Source organism: Trichechus manatus, unplaced genomic scaffold (assembly GCF_000243295.1).
Source record: "Trichechus manatus latirostris isolate Lorelei unplaced genomic scaffold, TriManLat1.0 scaffold00180, whole genome shotgun sequence".
Lineage (NCBI taxonomy): Eukaryota > Metazoa > Chordata > Mammalia > Sirenia > Trichechidae > Trichechus > Trichechus manatus.
The window spans coordinates 970353-986666 of NW_004444116.1; the positions used below are offsets into that span (position 1 = coordinate 970353).

General features: G+C 36.2%; 1 pseudogene; it reads left to right on the top strand.

The window, feature by feature from the left end:
* The first annotated feature begins 11801 nt into the window (after nt 1–11801).
* On the top strand, nt 11802–12741 carry LOC101361131 (olfactory receptor 2B6-like; annotated as a pseudogene).
* Nucleotides 12742–16314: the final 3573 nt, after the last annotated feature.

A 16314-nucleotide genomic window follows, 5' to 3' on the forward strand; every position in this document is an offset into this window, starting at 1 on the left:
ATAAGGCAAGAAAAATAAATAAAATACATAAGGAGTGGGAAGAAAGACATATAATTATTATTATTTGCTGATTGCATGATTGCATATGTTGAAAATCTGAAAAAATCTACATAGACACTACTAGAATTATTAAGTGAATTTTTCAAGGTCACTGGACAAAACAGATCAATATACAAAAATCAATGGTATTAGAATCCATAAGAGTGATGATTCTAAAGTGGTGCGTATTTATATAAGCAACAAACAAATAGAAAACGAAATTTGGAAATAATTTTTAAAAGGTTCGTGAATAAAAATGACAGATTTCGCTACTGGAGGTATTTTCAAAATGCAACCTCAAAATAACACTTTTATCTTTGTACCAAAATAACTCCTTTTTGTTAGTTGCAACATCATAAAGTTAAGTGAGAAAATCACTCTTTTGATTGCCCTTTTCTGGAGGAAACTTTATATTTGCCTTTGGTTATTTAGTATACTATTCATGCTAAGTGATCGTAATATGCACTGCTTTAAAATCATCACTCACAAGTTCTAATACAGAGGGTTCTTTGCAACTTTAGTGGAATTTCAACATCTCTTCACTCCACCTCATTTCCCCTTACCTGAGCCATCATCTCTAGTCTTTTCCGCTATTACAGTATTTCTCTTACAGAAAACACAACTGGATCACCTACCTTATTACCACAGAATTTGCTTCTAATATTCTAATAAAGGTCTCAAAAAACCCCAGAATTCTGTGTGAAATATGGATTTTCTCCCTCATTACTTTTCCTTTCCATGGAGCTCCACCACAGACCATTCATCATTATACACATGGAAGAGCTTCTTTCCACACAGTAAGACCCTCTGAACATTCAGTGCAAAGAGTAATATAAAGCATATTCCAACACAATTTAGGAATTGGAATGAAACAAATTTTGCTAAGCATTTCTTCAACCTTCACCTTATGTATTCACACACGCCTATGCTATCACAAACTAGTATGCTATTTCCTAGGGCCATTAAAATCCATAAGGTCACAAACTTACACCACTTCTAGTTTTTCCTATGTATTCATATCTATCTTCTATTCTTGAATTCCAACTTCTTTGGGGACCTAGCTAGAACTTGCCCTTAACCTACATAACCTTATGTATACCATAGCATGCCGGAATAAGATGCCAGTGTGACAAGTATGAAGATGCCAGGATCCTTCCAGAACCATTCCAACTCTAAATCCTGGGCCAGTAATTAATATTTGTATGAGTCATGATATCAGTTCAATGGAACATATCTAAGCCAAGGGTATTCCAAGTTTTGTCTGAGCCTTTACATGCTGAGGGGCACTGGTGGCACAGTAATTAAAGCGTTCGGCTGCTAATCAGAAGGTCTGCAGTTCGAACCTACCAGCCGCTCCGCAGGAGAAAGATGTGGCAGTCTACTTCCATAAATCTTTACAGCCTTGGAAATCCTATGGGGCAGTTATACTCTGTCCTACAGGTCTCTGCAAATCCTGGTGACTCACTATGAGTCGGAATCAACTTGACAGCAACAATTTTTGGGTTTTGCGGGGAGTTATACGTCTGTAGAAGTCAGAATTGGAATCGACTTGATGGCAGTGGGTTTGGTTTTGTTTTTCTACATGCTGAACCTAATAATGTCCAAGACACTTTCATCTTGTAAAAGAGAATTATAAGAGAATATGGACTGAAAAAGAGGTTTAGGTATTCCATTTTCATTTACATTTTATACAAGTCTTTGTCAACCATGTATCATGCTCTCAGTCACCATTAAATTGAAGCACAAATGCTCATACACATTTGAGAAAGTAGCCTAAGATCCTCCCTTACTTTTCTCTAATTTGCTGTTCTTCAGATTCCAAATCAACCTGGCAGTGAGGCTTGACTCTATTATCTCTAAACTTGATCTTGCCTCTGATCCATAGTCCTTCAGATTTTTACTTAGTCTCTCAGAAGTTTAGAACTTTGTGCTTCCTAATATACTATTACTATTTTTATATTATGGGGCCCTGGTGGCACAGTTGTTTATAGCTCGGCTGCTAACCAGAAGGTTGGCAGTTCAAATCCATCAGACGCTCTCGCAGTTCTACTCAGTCCTACAGGGTTGCTATAAGTCCGACTCAATGGCAATGGGCTTGGTTTTTTTAAATATACTGTTACAGGTTTCTCTCTTTCAATGCCCAGTTCCCCATTACATAAGAAAATCCAATCCTGACGGTTAGTCCCTAAAATATTACTTTGCTCAGGCTTATTCTATTCTGTCATAAAAAGAAGGAATTGATCAGATAGTCAGAGATTAATACAGTAACTTAAGTTGCTCTGGGAGATCTTTCCCTGCAAAAAGAGAGCTATGCCAAAATGTAGCCCTTTGGGAAATGAAGGCTATTGGTAAGAAGGGAGGGGCAGGACTCTTCCTTAAGCACAAACAAGGAAGAGAGATTAAATTTAAAATTAAATGAGCCAGCCACAGTATGTCTCTGGTTTACTAACAAATTCTGTGAATTTAGGAAAGTTTGTTTAACCTTTTAAGCCTCAGTTTCTACATTATGGAAATGAAGATAAAAGAGTAGCTATTTTATACGGCATTGGTGAGGATAGTGAGCATCAATTAGACATGGTTATGATTATTATCAAACTCTGCAGATCTTTTCCTATTTCCAGCCCTTTGATAACTGGACATTGTTTCTTAATTTTTCGCTTTAAGGACTACTGAAAATGTTGAGTTTATTTACACTTGGTCCTTTCTGCAAACTAAAGATCAAAACTTTATTCGTATTTTATTATTTGTTTAGTCATTTTTTAAGCATTATTTTCTTTATTTACATCACCTATTATAATTCTTATAATTATAACTCTTACAATTTACATCACATATTATAATTATTATAGTAATTATAATTCTTATAATAGGTGATGTAAATGAAGAAAGTAATACTTAAAAATATACATGACTAAACAAATAAGAAAATACGAATAAAGGTGGATCTTCAGTTTACAGAACCAAACAAGTGTAAACTCAACATTTTCAGCAGTCCTTAAAGTGAAAAATTAAGAAATAATGCCCAGTTATCAAAGGGCTGGAAATAGGAAAGGATCTGCAGAGTATGATAATAATAGTAACCAAGTTTAATTGATGCTCACTATCCTCACCAATACCCTATAATTACTCTTTTATCTTCATTTCGATGATGTAGAAACTGAGGCTTAAAGGGTTAAGCAAACTTTACTAAATTCACAGAATTTGTTAGCAAACCAGAGACAAACTCTGGCTCATTTAATATCATAAGAATTGAGAACCCTGGTGGTGTAGTGGTTAACAACTATGGTTGCTAACCAAAAGGTCAGCAGTTCAAGTCCACCAGTTGCTCTTGGAAACCCTATGGGGCAGTTCTACTCTGTCCTATAGGGTCACTATGAGCTGGAATCGGCTAGATGGAAATGGGTTTGGTTTTTATTATTATTATTATTATACAAATTGTAAAAAAAATAAAGTCAAACATTAATAGCAGAATTTTTCTCCTGATAATTTTCACCCCAATGCCCATTCTTGCTCCCATAAGTAACCACTGTTATTAGCTTGGTGAGTTTTTAATATTATACATTATTTTTGGATTAAGTCTTAATTTCTTTCTTTCCCTGTTTTACTTGATGTACCTCCATACTGTGCATGTTAAGGATCTACTCAGTGTCTTTCCTTATTTTTTTCCATTTTCATATAATCCCGTGCAGGCATATGACACATAAAATTATATTTAGAGTTTGGGCCATTGTTTTATATAATTAAGATCATGTTATTTATTCGTGTTGTACTTCATTTTTTCACTAAGCAATATTGCAGGCAAATACACCTAGTGCAGAAGAATTACTATTCAGCCAATATCTTACCTAGAAACTAAATTATTTCTCCATCTTTGGCCATTACAAACATTGCAACAATAAAAATTCTTGTTCCTGTGTCTTTACATACTAGAAAGTTTATTTCCACAAAATAGATTTCCATGAGTTGTGTTGCTAGGTTGATGGACATGTGTGTTTTTTTCAAGATTATTGGTCAAATTTCAAAGGCCCAAAGTCCATTAATTGGGGAAAAGACAGTCTCTTTAACAAATGGTGCTGGCATAACTGGATATCCATCGGCAAAAAACTGTAACAAGACCCATACCTCACACCATGGACAAAAACTAACTCATAATGGATCAAAGACCTAAATATAAAATCAAAAACGATAAAGATCATGGGAGAAAAAATAGGGACAATGCTAGGAGCCCTAATACATGGCATAAACATAATATGAACTGTAAGTAACAATGCACAAGCACCAGAAGATAACTGGAAGATCCTAAAAATCAAACACTTATGCTCATCAAAAGACTTCACCAAAAGAATCAAAAGACAACCTACAGACTGGGAAAAGATTTTTGGCTAAGACAAATCTGATCAGCATCTAATCTCTAAAATCTACAAGATATAGCAAAACCTCAACAACAAAAAGACAAATAACTCAATTAAAAAATGGGCAAAAGATATGAACCGGCACTTCACCAAAGAAGACATTCAGGCAGCTAACAGACACATGAGAAATGCTATTAGAGAAATGCAAATCAAAACTACAATGAGATACCATCTCACCCCAACAAGGCTAGCGTTAACCCAAAAAACACAAAATAATAAATGGTGAAGAGGTTCGGAAGAAACTGGAACACTTATACACTGATGGTGGGAATGTAAAATGGGACAACCACTTTGGAAATTGATTTGGCGCTTCCTTAAAAAGCTAGAAATAGAAGTACCATATGATCCAGCAATACCACTCCTTGGAATATATCCTAGAGAAATAAGAGCTGTCACACGAATAGATATATGCACACCCATGTTCATTGCAGCACTGTTCACAATAGCAAAAAATGGAAACAACCTACGTGCCCATCAGCGGACGAATGGATAAACACAGTACGCTATAGTCACAGAATGGAATACTATGCAATGATAAAGAACAATAATGAAGCTGTGAAATATAACATGGAAGAATCTGGAGGGCATTATGCTGAGTGAATTTAGTCAGTCCCAGAAGGACAAATATAAGACCACTATTATAAGAACTCAAGAAAAGTTTTAAACACAGAAGAAAACGTTCTTTGACTGTTACAAGGGTGGGGAGGGAGGGTGTAGGTTATTCACTAACTAGATAGTAGACAAGAATTATCTTAGGTGAAAGGAAGGACAGCACGCACTACAGGGGAAGTCAGCACAACTGGACTAAACCAAAGCTAAGAAGTTTCCTGAATACAATCAAACACTTCAAGGGACAGAGTAGCAGGGGCGGGGGTCTGGGCATTATTAAGATAATGTTCTGTATCCTACTTTGGTGAGTGGCGTCTGAGGTCTTAAAAGCTAACAAGCGGCCATCTAAGATGCTTCAATTGGTCCCAACCACCAGGAGTAAAGGAGAATGAAGAACACCAAAGACACAAGGAAAGAATTAGCCCAAGAGACAGAAAGGGCTACATAGACCAAAGACTTCATTAGCCTAAGACCAGGAGTAACTGGATGGTGCCCGGCTACCACCAATGACCACCCTGACAGGGAACACAGCAGAGAGTCCCTGATGGAGCGGGGAAGGGTGGGATGCAGAACTCAAATTCTAGTAAGAAGACCAGACTTAATGGTCTGACTGAGACTGGAGAACCCCCAGAAAGCATGGCCGCTGGACTCTCTGTCAACCCAGAACTATAACAATTTCCGAGGCCAACTCTTCAGACAAAGATTGGACTGGACTGTGGGACGTAAAAGGATACTCGTGAAGAGTGTGCTTCTTAGCTCAAGTAGATATATGAGACTAAATGGGCAGCTTCTGTCTGAAGGTGAGATGAGAAGGCAGAGAGGGTTAGGAGCTGGTTGAATGAACACGGGAAATCAGGGGTGGAAAGGAGGAGTGTGCTGTCACAGTATAAGGAGAGCAATTAGAGTCACATAGCAATGTATGTATAAACTTTTATATGAAAGACTAACTTAAATTGTAAACTTTCACTTAACTACAACAATAAATAAAAAATAAAAAAAGATTACTGGGTCAAATTTATTTCTAAAAAACTTGTAACACTTTGAATTTTTACCTATAATTTGTGAGAGTAGTCTTTTCCCTTCAACAACATTAAGAATAGGAGTTATTGCTCTTCACATTTTTTCAATCTGGTGAGTGACTTATCATCATTACTTCAACACAGTTCCCTGAATATTTAGGAATTTTTTTTTAATTTTTAATTTTATTTAATTTTGGTGAGTATACATACAACAAAAAAATTCCATTTCAACATTAATATTTAGGAATTTAATATCTTCTCATATAGGTTTGATATTCTGAGTTGTCTGTATTATTTGTCATTCTATTTTATTTGTATTTTTTTCTTGTACTTTGTAGAAACTATGTTACAGATACTAATCCTTTTAATAATTATAAACAATTCCCTTGAGCAGAATACTCCTGGGTTCTTCTCATCTGAAAAAATTGATATGGAACTACATATTAGAGCATATAAAAATGAATCCTGGATAGAAGAAACTATAGAAAAATACAAATCATTTTTTAAATCTTGCCCCCAAAATCCAGGAAGCTACATATACATCTTGAACTAAGGGAGAACTTCTTAAACAAACCTAGAAATGCAAAATCTATGAAAGAAAGTATAGGAATATTTGATTATACAATAAATAAAACTGCTTTATGTAAACCAAGGTAATAAAGATATTTCTATGGCATATTAAACGGAAATCTATTTTATGGTATAGAAATTTTACCTCAAATAAAATTTCAGAGCAAATGGACAATTTTCCTTTTTATTTGGCTTCACAGAACTCACTTAGTAGCTTACAAAAGGAATTTAAAAACCACAAAATTCAAAGTTTATTTGATAAAGTAGTGTAGACTTTATTACTCCTTTTGTCTTGGAGAAAGTTGAGAAGTCAGTCCCTAGGGGAAGGGTATTGCTGAACAAATGTAAGCTAAAAATGAAATACCACTTCACAGAGATCTCCTCCCTTTCTCTTCCCATTGGACATCATGGTCAATTACCATAAATTGCAGTGAAAAGTGTTATCTTTCCCTATAGTACAGAGCACACGTCAACATAAATAAAGTTCTCTATCCTTCTCATTTATTTTGCAAATCTGGTAAGAAGAATTCTGAAAATAGCAGTAGCTACATTAATACTTTGCAATGTGATGCCAGGAAAACACGTTCTGGCCCTTTGCAATACTTTATTTCTATTCTCATATTTTTCGAGTTAATCCTGAATGGAGATCTCATAACCCGCTACTTTAAGAGTGGAACAAGGGGAAGTGAAACAGGAGGAAGTGGAAAAAACTTTATCATGTCAGTTTTACAGTTGAATAATTTATGAAGAGATAGTTGAACCTGCATGCTTCTAATTACTCCTATACACAGATTATTCTTTCTCTAATGCTTAAAGTGGAGGTATGTAGAACCCCTTTCTGAAAAATTATTATATAAAACATACCGAAATTTGAATGTTCTGAGCGCTTATCTTATGGACTGCTTTTTTTTTGTCCCACACTAATTTTTTTTATTATTGTAAAAATACAGAGAACACAACATTTTCTTATGAACTGTTTATCATTCATACCCACTTAGAAAAATCTGACTCAGCCTCAGTTTTTTCATTTATTTCCATATAGTGTTATTTTGCATATATTTGCTATTTCTATGGGAAATTAAAACTTTAAAGCAGAGCAGTCTTGGGTTCTAATTTTCAGTCTGCTAATTACTAGCTTGGGAAAATAACTTAACCTCCTAGAACCTCTTAATTCAGGTTTCTGTCTGCTAAAGTAGTCTTTTGTGAACTGGAAAAAAAAAAATTGACAAACCTCCCTCTCTATTCCTAAGCCAAATTACAATGTTGTGTGAATAAATTACTCCTATTATTTATCTTTATACTCCAGAGGAAGATGGGAGTTCAGTGTAGTATTTAAAAGCTTTCTATACATTCACAGAGGTATACTTTTAGAAAACTTAGAAGCAAACAATTTTTATGTTGAATAGAAAACAGAAAACCCTCATGTTACGGAAAATTACACTGCTTTTCCAAAGCTGTAGAGTAACTCGCCTAGTTGTGCATTGACTTAGTGGCAGGACTGGAACTACACACTTGTCATTGGTCTTATCTCAAGTCTCTTTCCATTGTAACAGCTTAACAAGAAGTTTCCAGGACTTTGTTGAACCTCATCATTCTGAATCCTCAAATCTCAGCCAAGAAAAGGAAGAAAATCCAGTGTGTAGCTGATGGATATAATGCCAACCAATATACAGGCAAAAAGGTGGTGATAGTTTGTCTGTATCTAGGCAATATAAATTAAAATATTATAAGTTAGGTATAGATAAAAGTTCTAAAGGTCCAGATAGCCCCTTTCAACTGCTTCTTTTTAAAATGCTCACTTTTGCTTACCTGCTGTTGTAACCCAGTTACTATGCTTCCTGCATAATCCCTTTTCTGTCTCACATTGTTCAAATGTGTTCCTATGTTGACCAAGGGAATGCTTTTTATTTAAAATGAGAGTAACGTTCTCTGGAGATGTTGCAAAAGGAATTCTTCTCAGAAGCAGAGGAATAGATTGCGTGGCCTTTTGAAGTCTCAGTCATGACTGGACACTATGGGCACACGTGTTAACATGTAAATAATCGCTTAGCCTATCAGCAAGGGTTTCAGAGATCCACATAAGGGCTTCCTAGTTTGTTTTAGTTGTTAACAAAATTTTCTACCCTAATGTTAGTGATAAGAGTAACAATTCAAATTATTTGAACTTCCTGAAATCCAAAATGATATTTCACTTTTTTAATCAAAATATCTCTTCTTTGTAACAAATACATATTGAGGTTACTGGGTGTTTGAAAGATGGGGAAAATGTACTCCCAAAGTGAGCAAAGCAGAATATGAGAATTAGGTGCACTGCAGTCTCCCCAATACCTTTGTTCTCCCGCATTGCCTTTTAGCACCAAGATTATCTTCTCTTGTCTTTTCCAATTGTCTTAGTTATCTAGTGCTGCAATAACAGAAATACTACAAGTGGATGGCTTTAACAAACAGAATTTTATTTTCTCACAGTTTAGGAGGCTAGATGTCCAAATTCAGGGCACCAGCTCCAGGGGAAGGCTTTCTCCCTCTGTTGGTTCTGGGGAAAGGTCTTTGCCATCAACCTTCCCCTGGTTAGGGGCTTCTCAGTGCAGGGACCCCAGGTCCAATAGACATGCTCCTTTCCCGGCTCTTCTTTCTTAGTGGTATGAGGTCCCTCTCTCTGCTCGCTTCTCTCTTTTATATCTCAGAAGAGATTGACTCAAGGTACAACCTGATTCTGTAGATTGTGTCCTGCCTCATTAATTTAACTGCCTCTAATCCTACCTTGTTAACATCATAGAGGTTAGGATTTATGATACATAGGATAATTATATCAGATCACAAAATGGAGGACAACCACACAATACTGGGAATCATGGCCTAGCCAAGTTGACATACATTTGGGGGGGGGGGCACAATTCAATCCATAACACCAACATTGATACTTTTTTTTCCTTCCTTGTGCCCTCACTGCTATGGACCACAGACGGACATTACCTATGGCAGAACACACCAACTGTCTTAGTTATCTAGTGATACTTTAACAGGAATACCACGAGTGGATGGTTTTAACAAAGAGAAATTTATTTTCTCACATACTAGTAGGCTAGAAGTCCAAATTCAGGGTGTCAGCTCCAGGGGAAGGCTTTCTCTCTCTGTGGGCTCTGCAGGAAGGTCCTCGTCATCATCAGTCTTCCCCTGGGACTAGGAGCGTCTTTGCGCAGGAACCTCGAGTCCAAACGACACTCTCTGCTCCCGGTGCTTCTTTCTCGGTGGTATGGGGTCCCCCATTCTCTGCTTGCTTCCCTTTCTTTTTATCTCTTACAAGAGATAAAAGGTGGTCCAGGTCACACCCCAGGGAAACTACCTTTACATTGGATCAGGGATGTGACCTGGGTTAAGGTGGTGTTACAATCCTACCCTAATCCTTTTTAATGTAAAATTACACTCACAAATTGGAGGACAACCACACAACACTGGGAATCATGGCCTAGCCAAACTGATAAACACATTTTTGGGGAGACAGAATTCAATCCCTGACATCAACCAATGCATTGTATTGATGATAACGAAAACAAGTTTAGTACTTTTGTAATTACTGACCCTCAGTGTGAGAGAGTCATTTAGAAAGAAGTTAACTGGGGTCTTCTCTCTTCTATAATCTTCAGTAGAGAAGGTTTTTTGGAAAGGCAGTCTTTTGGCTGAGTTCTAGGGAAGAAACATCAGATTCAGGGCCAGTAAGGAAAGGCCATTGGCCCAGGCTAGAAGAGAAAACACATGCAGTGTCTTCAGTAATGAGCTACCTCCTGAACAATAATTTAAAGATTGTTTCACTTGAAGTATTACAGTTAGGGCAACTGTATGACTTATCATCCAAACAGGACACTGTTCTGAGAACAGAAGGGGCTATATTAGTAATTAGTGAGAACAGCAGGAGTAAACTCAGAAGTCCTGGGTAAACTGAGGTATAAGGTCACCCTAGTTAAATCCATTGAGGGGATCTGTTCACAGCTCAAGGGAATTGTGAAATGTGTGAAATCTGTCTTTACTGATGTAATTTATACCGATTTTCAGAATTCCTATAATCAGTGACTTTTTTTGGCTACAAAGATGCGCAATGCCCTCTTTCCAAAATCTCAATGAAAAGATTTCATTCAGACTCAGTTTTAAGGATCTATTAAAAGATAAAAGGCTAGAAGTTTTATAAGGATTTGCTTTTTTCAGGTACTGGGGGAAAATTTGTCCCAAAAGTGAGCAAAGCAGAATATGAGAATTAGGTGCTCTGCAATCTCCCTAGTACCTTTGTTCTCCTGCATTGCCTTCTGGCTCCATCATTGTTATCTCCTCCTGCCTTCTCCAATGTTGATAATTTTTTCCCAATATATAGTAAGGACTTGAATCCAGGCCTATCCCGATCCACATTCCATGCTATGAATACCTTTTTATTCTAATTTTTGTTGCTGTTGTTAGTGGCCTTCGAGTCAGTCCCTGACTCACAGTGACCACATGTGTTACAAGAGCAGAATGGCTCCATAGGGTTTTCTTGGCTGCAATCTTTACAGAAGCAGTTCACCAGGTCTTCCTTCCATGGAGCTGCTGGGTAGATTCAAACTGTCAACTCTTAAGATTAGCAGCCCAGCACGAACTGCTTAAGAAGTCCTAAAAAGGCAAAAGATACGTTTTTTTGAAATATGTTAGATAGTTTGCTAGAACTATCTACATGGTTTTGGAGGGTGGTCTAAACAATTTTAATTGATTCAGATAATAAAGCAATCTTCTTAGCATTGAAGAGAAATTAGAAGGAAAAAGTAATAGGACAGGGATTGTGACTGAATCTTCCTAGTAAGTGGAAAATAGTTTAAGTGGAAAGTAGTTTAAACAAAGACAAGGAATCAAAGAACAAATTTTATGAAAGTTGTTTACTTTTTAAGTTTTAGTTTTCACTTTCAAAATGTTGATACATATATTATTGTTGTTGTCAAATGTTTAAATTTTAGAAACACTCAGAAGGATTATTTCAACTACTTATTTTTCATGTTACAAGCTATATCAGTTCTGCAAATGTCTTCAAACAGGTAGCAAAATTATTATAAATAATTGAAATAGTTAATAAATATGTGTTAATTGACTTCCTGAATTTTTATGTTTCAGGATACCAAGAGCTGAAACACCGATCATGGATGTGGTGAATGCAAGCATCCCACAGGAGTTTGTCCTGTTAGGTTTCTCAGCTAGACCATGGCTGAAGTTTCCACTTTTTGTGGTCTTCCTCATTTCTTACATTGTGACCATCTTTGGCAATCTGATAATTACTCTAGTGTCATGTCTGGACTTCCAACTCCATAACCCCATGTATTTCTTTCTTACCAATCTGTCTCTCCTGGACCTTTGCTACACCACAAGTACAGTTCCACAAATGATGATAAATATATGCAGCACCAGGAAGGTGATTAGTTATGGTGGCTGTGTGGTCCAACTTTTCATATTCTTGGCTTTGGGGGCCACTGAATGTGTTCTCCTGTCTGTCTTGTCCTTTGATAGGTTTGTAGCTATTTGTCAGCCTCTCCATTACTCAGTTATCATGACCAAAGGCTCTACCTCCAATTGGCAGCTGCATCGTGGATTACTGGTTTCCTCAATTCAGTGTGGTTGTCCACCCTGACTCTCCAGCTGCCATTATGTGGCCCCTACATAATAGATCACTTTCTCTGTGAAGTCCTTACACTACTTAAGTTGTCATGTGTTGACACAACAGCAAATGAGCCTGAACTATTCTTCATAAGTGTGCTATTCCATCTAATACCCCTGACACTCATCCTTATATCACATGCTTTTATTGCCCAAGCAGTGTTGAGAATCCAATCTGCTGAAGGTCGACAAAAGGCATTTGGGACATGTAGCTCTCACCTAATTGTGGTGTCATTTTTAATGTCACTGCTATCTCTGTGTACCTACAACCACCATCATCTAACTCTAGGGATCAAGGAAAGATGGTGTCCCTTTTCTATGAAATGATTGTACCCATGCTGAACCCCCTTATATATACACTTCGGAACAAAGAGGTAAAGGAAGCCTTTAAAAGGTTGGTTGCAAGAGTCTTCTTAACCAAGAAGTAGGGATTATGTAAATGAGGCTTTGTTAAAGACTTAATTATTTACTTAGTTTACTAAATTACTTCTCTCCAAGTTGCCCTATTTTCATCATTCCTACAGAACACTATTATGATCGTCTCCCTCAAATAAAATTTCATTAGCGGAGAGCTACATTAATATTCTGGTGCCTAAACATATTCATTGTGCAAGTCCCCAGAAATGGTCTTCTAGTTCACAAAAATTGTGTAACCTTAAAATATTCAAAGTTTTTCAGGCTTTACACCAATATATGTACACAATGGTGTAACTTAGACCCCTCTGAGAATATGATAAAAGCCAGAAATCCTTTTTCAAGTAATACCATGCACACACACACACCCCAAAAATATTTTTTCACACAATTACGAGATTATAAAAACACTGTAAACCAACCACTTTAATTCTGGATCTGAGGTTAACAATCCTAGCTTTAAAATTTGGGTTTTTTTTTGCATAATAACAGGTACACATTAACTGTTTGCACATAAAGTTACTGTTTCCTTTTTTTAAATTGTGCTTTAGATGAAGATTTATAAAACAAACTAGTTTCTCATTAAACAGTTAGTACATATACTGCTTTATTACATTGGTTAACAACCCCATGACATGTCCACACTCTCCCTTCTCAACCTTGGGTTCCCTACTACCAAATTTCCTGTCCCCTCCTGCCCTCTAGTCGTTGCCCCTGGGCTGTTGCGCCCCTTTAGTCTCGTTTTATTTTATGGGTCTGTCTAATTTTTGGCTGAAGGGTGAACCTCAGAAGTGACTTTATTACTGAGCTAAAAGGGTGTTCGGGGGTGGTCCTCTCGGTGTTCTCCAGTCTCTGTCAGGCCAGCAAGTCTCATCGTTTTTTGTGAGTTAGAATTTTGATCTACATTTTTCTCCAGTTCTGTCTCCTCCATTGTGATCCTTGTCAGAGCAGTCAGTGGTGGTAGCTGGGCACCATCTAGTTGTACTGAACTCGGTCTGGTGGAAGCTGTGCTGGTTGTAGCCCATTAGTCCTTTCTACTAATCTTTCCCTTGTATCTTTAGTTTTCTTCACTCTCCCTTGCTCGCCAAAGGTTGAGACCAGTGGAGTATCTTAGATGGCAGCTCACAGGCTTTTAAGACCCCAAACCTAGCTTTAAATTTTTAACACCACTCACACATCAGCACAATAATAAAACCACAATGATATTTCTTCTGGAATTCTACCCAGATTTTCCTTTGTCTTGCCATGTATCTGTACTCATGCTTTTCTCCCAAATGGAAGCATCCCTTTTCATTTCCTTTATAGTTCAAATCCTAGATATTTATCAGGTCTAGCTCAATTTCCACTTCTTTAATTTTTTTTTCAAAATTCTCCCAACTATCGATATTATCACCATTCTTTTAAACGCTAAAGCACTTATAGAATAGATTCAAAAACAACATATCATATAATGATTTCCAGTGTTCATTCTTGTTTAGTGCAATTTTCTTGTGCAACAGTGGTCCATTACATTGTAATCTCCTTGAGAGAGTATAGACTATAGCATACATTTTACCATATAATTGAGATGTGCTTACACTTTTACTTGGTTCTTTTGATGGTTGAGTGATTCATCCACATTATTATTTAAATGTCGCACTACTCCTCTTTCTACATTGTTTTCTTCTACAAATACATTATACATTATGTATACTAATATGCTATACATATAGAAAGTACAAAAGCTAAAAAATATATTTTTCCTTAAAACCTACAATAACTCCATGTGCTTTTACCATAATGCAATGCTTAAGAGATGAGAGAAATAAATCTGTTTTACTAAGTTCTGATTTTAACTCTCTCTTTTCTATTTGAAATAAATATCATCAAAGGAGTAAATGGAAGCAGAATACTAATGGAATATATTGAAAACATAAGATAATACTTTCCTCACTGAAAATGAACTCATTGCTAAAGGTTCAAATTAATATATAGATTACTAGAGACAAATGTGCATCTCAAAGCTAATGTCAGCCAGCCTTGGGGAATTATGAGGAAGTACTGGGCAAATCTGCTGCAAAAGACCTCTTTAAAGTATTATTTTCAGTCATCTCATACGCGTGTGAAAGCTGGACCATGAATAAGGAAGACCAAAGAATTGAAACCTTTGAATTATGGCATTGGAGAAGAATATTGAATATACCATGGACTGCCAGAAGAATGAACAAATCTGTCTTGGAAGAAGTACAGCCAGAATCTCCTTAGAAGCAAAGATGGCGAGACATCGTCTCACGTACTTTGGACATGTTATCAAGAGGGGTCAGTCCCTGGAGAAGGACATCATGGTTGGTAAAGTGGAGGGTCAGCAAAAGAGAGGAAGACCCTCAATGAGACGGACTGACACAGTGGCTGCAACAATGGGTCCAAATATAGCAATGATGTGAAGAGGGCTTAAGACGAGGCAGTGTTTTGTTCTGTTGTACACAGGATTGCTAGGAGTAGGAACCGACTCGACAGCACCTAAAAACAGCAGAAAAGAAATCAGAATTATGGAAATTGAAATAGTGTTTAAATTTTTATATGTAGGATTAAATGATTCAATTATTTTTATACTGGTAGGTTTAAAAATGATTTAGAGGGAAATTCTATAATTATTATCACTTAACTTGTGATTAGTAAAAATATACACATAATTCCTTTAGAACAAAAAATTAAACTAAATTTATTTCATTTTTGTAGGGGTATCAGATTTATATATTAGGAAAATGTTTTAAATACAATTTATTGTAGTTTCAGTACAAATTTTGAGGAGATTTCTCACGATACATTTTTATGATATAGAGAAATAATAACCAGAAAATAGTAGGATTCCATTTGTTCATATAAGGTTGTATATTCTCACTCAAAAGCTACTTAATGGAACAACATTACCCACAAAGAGAGTTTTTATTATAACAGGACATAAATATTTATCTTTTTTTAAGTATTCAATCATCAATAACTGAGATTAAGGCAAAGAAGGAAGCCTTATTAATCTCATAAATGACCAAAACTGAGGGAGACATTGCTAATACTGAAGAAGATACAAACAAATCTAAACATAATAGCAATCAGGAATGCTAAATTAAATCTATGGGATGAAATTAAACATCTTATTGCGTGTTATATTCAACTGGTTAGTAAAAATAATAACTGGCGGTGATACCCACAAAATAGAATTGGGAACGTGTACTTTATTGTACTACATGTAGATGATTGAACTCAGTTCTAGGGTTCACATTTTGAGAGATGACTCCAGAGAATTGAGGACTCAGAAACCACATCCTTGAGGCACTGTTAAAGGATTTATTTGTCATTGAATAGACAATGCTTTGTAAAACATGATAAAGTAGTTTTCACAAAATGTTTAAAGGGTTGTTATGAGCAACAGTAGATTTATGCCAAAAAGGATAGAATTCTTACTAATGAGTGGAAATTAAAGAGAAACAGATTTTGACATAGTATAAGAAAGGACCTACAAAAAATTTCCATCACATTAAAATGAAATATATCCTATAAAGAATCTGTTTTACACCAGTAAGGAGAACGATGAAAAGGAAATCAGGAAA